This window comes from Centruroides sculpturatus, unplaced genomic scaffold, assembly GCF_000671375.1.
Source record: "Centruroides sculpturatus isolate CEXI.00-Female unplaced genomic scaffold, Cexi_2.0 scaffold159, whole genome shotgun sequence".
Taxonomy (NCBI): Eukaryota; Metazoa; Arthropoda; class Arachnida; order Scorpiones; family Buthidae; genus Centruroides; species Centruroides sculpturatus.
In genome coordinates this window covers 64046-71436 of record NW_019384659.1, presented here as the reverse complement: position 1 = coordinate 71436, position 7391 = coordinate 64046, and the positions used below count along the sequence as shown (strand labels likewise).

General features: G+C 33.0%; 1 non-coding gene across 1 annotated transcript; it reads left to right on the top strand.

Moving 5' to 3' along the window:
- The first annotated feature begins 6419 nt into the window (after positions 1 to 6419).
- LOC111626527 lies at positions 6420 to 6584 on the top strand. The gene has a single exon (XR_002756891.1). It is a non-coding gene; the product is annotated as a U1 spliceosomal RNA (small nuclear RNA).
- Positions 6585 to 7391: the final 807 nt, after the last annotated feature.

Sequence of the window (7391 nt, the reverse complement as noted above, 5' to 3'; positions counted from 1 at the left end):
CGGCTACCCACAAAGGATTTGGCGATAGACTGTCGCCTCTCTATCGACATCGGCTTTTCGGGTGTCGTTTCGACCTCCACCAAAGCTTATCTGTGCTTGTCGACATACACCGGCGATTGTTCGAATGTATAATAATATAACCAAATATTCGGTCTTTTACCGATCTATTTTGTATGTGTCGATGTTACTGTGAATGGCCGATATCTGGCGAATGTCAACATTCTCCGGTGAATGTCAGCATTCACACAGTCGTTTCGTGTATGTACGAAATATTTGCTAAATATCATCATTTCTCACTTACACCGGCAAATGTCGACATTCAGCATGTACTGATTGGTGAATGTTGAATAAAAATATTTTTATTACGTTAAGACAAAAATGCAACTTTTTAATATGTCAAAATAGGAGAAAGCTTAAGTAACAGCACATGTAAATAAACTGTTGAACCTAAAATGAACAGTACGTTCTAAATCATTAAAGAAAATAATACAATAATAAACTTGCACATAAATTATGTGATTGACGTTGTACAACCTTATTTATTGCAACAACTTAAACTGTTGTGACACTGAATTGCACAAGAGTCCCTTGCTTTTACAGCTGCATTTATTCGTGGAATACTTTTTGCAATGACAGCGTGTATAGCCTTGCCCTCCTTTTCAAATTAGCTGCAACTGTTTCTCTCAGCGATATTTCTTGAGAAGAAATCTCATCTATGGAAAGTAACTTTTCTTTACAAATTACGAACTGATCATGGGTACAAAGCTGCTTAAGGGTACCATTTTTGTTTGCTAATTTATAAAAGTCAGAGTCTTCTATTCCAACAACAACCGCCAACACATTTTCGGCATCTGTACGGCCACGGTCGACATCAGGAACTTGTATTTGTACGATATCACCAATTTGTGCAGAAGGAAACGGCGAATAATTTGGCGACAGACTGTCACCTCTCTGTCGACATCGACCTCCACCAAAGCTTATCTGTGCTTGTCGACATACACCGGCGATTGTTCGAATGTATAATAATATAACCAAATATTCGGTCTTTTACCGATCTATTTTGTATGTGTCGATGTTACTGTGAATGGCCGATATCTGGCGAATGTCAATATTCTCCGGTGAATGTCAGCATTCACACAGTCGTTTCGTGTATGTACGAAATATTTGCTAAATATCATTTCTCACTTACACCGGCAAATGTCGACATTCAGAATGCACTGACGGTAAATGTTCAATAAAGATATTTTTATTACGTTAAGACAAAAATGCAACTTTTTAATATGTGAAAATAGGAGAAAGCTTAAGTAACAGCACATGTAAATAAACTGTTGAACCTAAAATGAACAGTACGTTCTAAATCATTAAAGAAAATAATACAATAATAAACTTGCACATAAATTATGTGATTGACGTTGTACAGTACAATCTTATTTATTGCAATAACTTAAACTGTTATGGCATTTTGAGTCCCTTGCTTTTACAACTGAATTTATTCGTGGAACACTTCTTTTTGCAATGACAGCGTGTACAGTAGACCCCCCTATAACACTAGATAATTCCGTGTTATATGAATTGCATGTTGTACGAGTCACTTAGATTTTACAAATACGTGTGCCGCGCTGTGAACGGTTTACGAATTTTGAATTGTATTGTAATCTGGGTGGACTACACCTTGAACACTGGGTGGGTTCGCGCCTCGCTCGGACGGGCTGGCAGCATGGAGTTTTCCAGGTTTTCTCCATGTCGATGACACCTGAATAGTGGCCAGTTTCCCATAAAAGTTCTCCCGGAAGGCATTCTTTCCGCGCACGATTAGGCCATTCTATAAGGCCGGTTCTTCGGTTGCATAGCGATCACCCATCAGTCTCTCGGAGTAAAGTTGCATAGCCATAAGACTCTATATGAACCACCATCTAGAAGAAAGAAAGAAAGTTTTAGACTTCAAATAGTGATATTTAAAGAAATTAAACAAATATGCTATAATTAGAATAAATGTATAAAAGCCGATTGAAGAAAGAATGATCGGGTGATAAAACGAAAGGATGATTGAAAAAGGCAGATGATAAATCGAAATCATATGATACGTTACGTGCCACTTTGGGCACGCGTGCTATAGGTTCGCCATTCCTGGTCTAGAATCTCAATGGAAACAGTCGAGTAGTAAAGACGGAACACGACATATCCGTGCCAGACCATTTATGAAAAATTCTTGATGATCCGAGTTTCAAAATGGCGAATAGACGCCGCCCCCTTCCGACTGTCTGTCAATTTATAATTGTAATCGGATTGTGCATTGAGTTGTTATTATTTAAAAATGAATTTAATAAAAGTTGGAAAGATATTTTACTACGTTGTTGTTATATTATTTAACATGTAATCAGATTCAAAAAGGTTTTTATCGTTAAAATGATCTTATAAAACTTATTTTATGTGGAGTTGGCAATATTTAAAGAATTAATGTTCAGAGTAAATTAGAATTTTCCTCAATGTTGTTGCCCTCATCTCTTGGTCGATAAATTATTAAGTTTCTTCTAAAGTAGAAGTCAATTAAACAGCGGTTCACAATATTTTTTGACTTGTTCGAAGACTTTTATAAAAGAAAACGTCTGGATTGTCAGGTAACATCAACAGAAATTTTTTTTAGAATTGGATGAAATATTGAAGCTCTGAGTCGCCCAGAGGGTAATGGGGATCCGGGCAAAATACATTTCGGGGCCTTATAGAAAACTAGCTGTTACCCGCGACTTCACCCGCGAAAATTTTGCAAGCAAACCCCATTTATATTCAGTATTTCAACAACCATAGTAATTGTTATATAACACCTACCACCGAGAATGATGAGAATTGCCGAGAATCAAACGAACTACAGTATTTTCAATTTGATCAATTTTCTGGAACGTTTACAACCATTCTATAATCGAACCAATACGCAATAACAAATTCGAATTTAAAACAGTTCGAACATTTGGATGAAAAATCGAAATATATAAAAATATTTATAACAATGTCTGAAATGTTATTAATTTAATACACCTAAGTACTCGATGAAGACTAAATCCTCTCCCTCTCCCCCCGAGAGGGAATTTCGAAAAATCCCTTCTTAGTGTGCATTGCCATGGCGTACCCTACTAAAACGCAGATAAAAACAAAAAATCGCATCTAAAATAGTACAGTAGAAACCGTTCTTCCGGTTAAGCATTAATGCTCTCCCTCTCTCCCCCGCGGAGGAATTTCGAAAAATCCCTTCTTAGTGTGCGTTTCCATGACGCATGTACCCTAACTGTACCAAATTTCACCTCTTTAGGTTAAGCGGTCTGCTCTGGGCTATGATGAATCAGTGAGTGAGTCATTCATTCAGTCAGTCAGTCAGGACAAGCAATTTTATTTATTTAGATTACGTTTGTGTAAATATAATAAACTAATTTTAAGGCAGAAATTCTTCAAACAAGTTTAAAATTTAAACAACCAAAGCGTACTCAACAAAAAATAATAACTAAATCTACACCCTGATCACGCGCTGAGAGATTTATTATTAAAACAAACGTTTTCAATCCAATCAATGGATCATCATCAGGTTAATTGGAACACTTCAAAAATAGAACAACATTATGAAAGAAATCGCAAACATAAAAGATACAAGGATGGTCTTAAAAAGAGCTCCGAATTTGTACAGAATACTTAGAAACGATAAAGGGGTGGTTAAAAAAGAAGATATATTTTTTGTATATAAGATCCTATACGAGAATCAGATATTAGGAATAAATAAAGAATATGTTGGGGTTACTACTAGAAACCTAGGTGTAAGGATAAAAGAGCACAGATATGATATTAGAAAAGGTTCTAATGCCACAGTATTGGCTCAAATGGCACAAACGGAAGGTTCAATAGTACGATGGGATGAAGCGGATATCCTGAAACAGATACACTCCCCGACTTTGGCAAGAACGGCTGAAAAATTAGAAATTTATAGAAGCAAACTTAAAGGGAATTGCATCAACGCAAGAGATGCAGAGGGTAACAGCTAGTAGTAGTATGAGTATGCTGTATATATTTTATAAGCTGATATTTCAAATCGTGACAGAAAATATTACTTTTTTCTCAAGATTTCATCATATAAATAAATAAATTTTCAGTCTGAATCATACTCTACTTATGTTCTTGGTTTAAATATAGTTATTATGGTGCTAAGTTTTATAAACGTTTGTAATACTGATTTATTACGGAAAAGCAAAGTAATAAATATTAGTAGTAATATTCACAAATTATTATGCTTAAATCCATTGCCGAAAATGCAGTAATATTCACATTACTGTAATATTAAATGTAACATACAGTATATGGCTTGTAAAATGGCAGATTGACCGTTCCCAAAGATGGATAATTACTTTTAATAAACTACATAAACTTAAACAATATAAGTGTAATGAAATTACAAAAATAATGTAAACATATTAAAAAATAAATATCATTTGAAAATAGTGAATCTCGCATAAAGGATAAAAAAAAATAACGAGGCAACGCCCTTTTAGACCCGTTCCTTCAATGATTAGATCAAAAATCTCTTCAGAAAGAATAAGGCATCGTTCCGAAAACAAGTTTATCCATGGTTAATGGTTCTGCAAAAGCAAACAAAAGTACATAAACGTACACGTACAAAGTATAAAAAATATATATATTTAATCATTTATTTTATATAATAATAAACAGAATTTTAACTTTCGAATATTCGTATATTATATATAAATTTAAAATAGCATCTTAACCAAGATGTTCGTATTATGTAATTGAATAGAGTCTATTCAATAGACGTTAAAAATATCACGATTCTTTATTTAAAAAATGAATAAAACTAAATTACAAATGCATCTATTGATCTAAAAGAACTACTGTATTTTGTATTGTAAAGAAGTGATATTTACAAAGTACAGGAGAACATGTGTCAAGTCACTCAATAGTTTCTTATAATTAAACGATATAATCATTCCTGAGTCTGATACATATTTGACAATATATATATTTTAACTTATAATGAAATGTAAGTTCTCAAAATCCGAAAATATTCTTATCTTCAATACTGTACTTCCCTAATTGTTCTGAACTGACATTTTGAAGTCAGTTCAGAAAAAACAAAAAGAATTGAGAGCAAAATGTAATTTAAATGATGGGGTGACTAGAAAAAAATACGTTTATCAGGAAAGCAAACAGGAAGAAAAAGATAAGAGTTAGTTTAAAATTGATGTAAGTATAGGGAAAAAAATAATAATTAATATACTGTTTTACGACATTTTCATTAGATTTTCTCTTTTACTATTTTGCGTTTAATAAATATTTTTAGTAACCAGAATTTTTATAATGCTTGCTTATCTGGAAATTTTCATTTAATTCTCTTTTAAGGCATAAAAACTTTTAATAAATTTTTAAAATTATTTTCCGATTCTTATCAACTGTTTTTAAATATTTTATTCTTTCTTTTTAAAAATCTACATAATGATAATAAACTTCACAAAATATGAAATAATTATTTTTTATTATTGTTAAATACTTATTATTATATATTTTTAAAGTGAACTTTAACTAATATTTTATAAAATTATTATTACAGTAATTGATAATAACGCTTGTTGTCAACACCGTGTATTATCTCTTCGTATGTTTTTTGTTATTTTATTTTATTTGAAAGTCTTTCGGTCCTTTTTAGAAACAAGTAAAAAAATTTAAAAATATCAAAAAACAATTAAAATTATAATTGTTTTTTGATATATAAATTACTATTTACCTCTATGAATATGCCGTATTTCAATTATTAAAAAAAAAAAAAAAAAAAAAAAAACAGTATCTTGAAAGTGAGTAGTGACAGATTAATTAATAAACTAAATTTAATGAGATTTTAGAAATATGTAAAATATAAATTATTACGAGAATTACAAATCCAAACTTTGAAAATGTCAGACTTGATGAAAATTAGATTTTAACAATCTTGTTGAAAATAATTAAAAATAAAATAAATCTATATTAACTTTACAAGAAAGTTTATTAAGAGAGATTATAAAGGAGATCCTTCGTTTGTTTAATCATATTATATTGCCATTTTATAGGTTAGTTATTTCATTTTTGATATTTTTTAAAAGGTTTTCTACCAAATTCACATTTTAAATAACGCGGATGAATTATAGCTGCGATAGATGGCACCACAAGAAAAGTGGAGGAGACAAATTAAAAAAACAACAAAAATTACTAATATAATAAAAACTATAAGATTTTACTAAAGAATAATTTGAAGAAATAAGTCAAAAATTGAATGATTTTAATATTTGAACGAATTGTTTAACTGTAAGGAGAAGAAGTGGTCATAAATCAATCAACACCAAAACATCAGACGACGCAGTTGGAATAAGTGTGTGAGAGAGCATCTGAGAAGTATACTTACCTGGCGCCGGGGTTAGCCGTGGTCCTGGTGGCGGCTCCCCCAGGGTGAGGCTTGTCCATTGCACTTCGGCTTAGCTGACCCCTGCCACTACCCCAAACTGGGGCAGATGGGGCGTGTAATTTGTGGTAGCGGGGGACTGCGTTCGCGCTAACCCCCACCTAATTAAATCAAAAATAGATGAAATTGCTAGTACGTAATACATAGGATACTTACTACTTACGGTTACAATGATCATTTTTCTGTTCTGTAATTTATTGCAATACGTCCAGTACGTTAAATAAATACTGTATAATAGAAATAAACATATTTTTTGTCGAATGGAATCCGATAAAGCGAATGTCAATTTTCCTGGTGAAGCCGGTTTAGGCGGCAACAGTTTAAATGTCGAGTAACGAACACGATTTGTTAGTCACTTTAAGGGATGGAAAATGTATTCGATATTCTTGCATTTATAATATCATTTATGATATAAGCGACTAATAAAAATCGATATAGGGATTTGTCTACTGTAGTTACCAAGTAGGTGTAATTTTTCGAACAATTTTGCTCTTTTCAATGATTTATAATAAAAAAAAATTACACCTAAGGCACAAGTCCTACGTGGCAGCGTCCAGCGACCGTGGGCGTGAACGCGCTTCCAAGCGGAGCGGACAAACCGGTTCAAGCAAATGTGCGTGTCCGGAGTAACCGCGTTTAGCGTGTAGCGACCACCAAATGACGCTTCTACACGCGCGTGCAGGAAGCAGCTACCAAGGCAGTTTGATCGCCGCTTCCACTGCTCGCGCTTCCAACGAAGAAAATGGCTGATTTTAAAGATGAATGTAAACAGAATATCAAATAAATTGTGTACAGTGAAAACTGCTTAGGCGATCACCTGCATTCGACGGACACTTGTCAAAACGGTCAAAAATTTCTGGCACCGAATAGATTATCCATAGAGTCTTCGTATAAGTTACCTGTATTA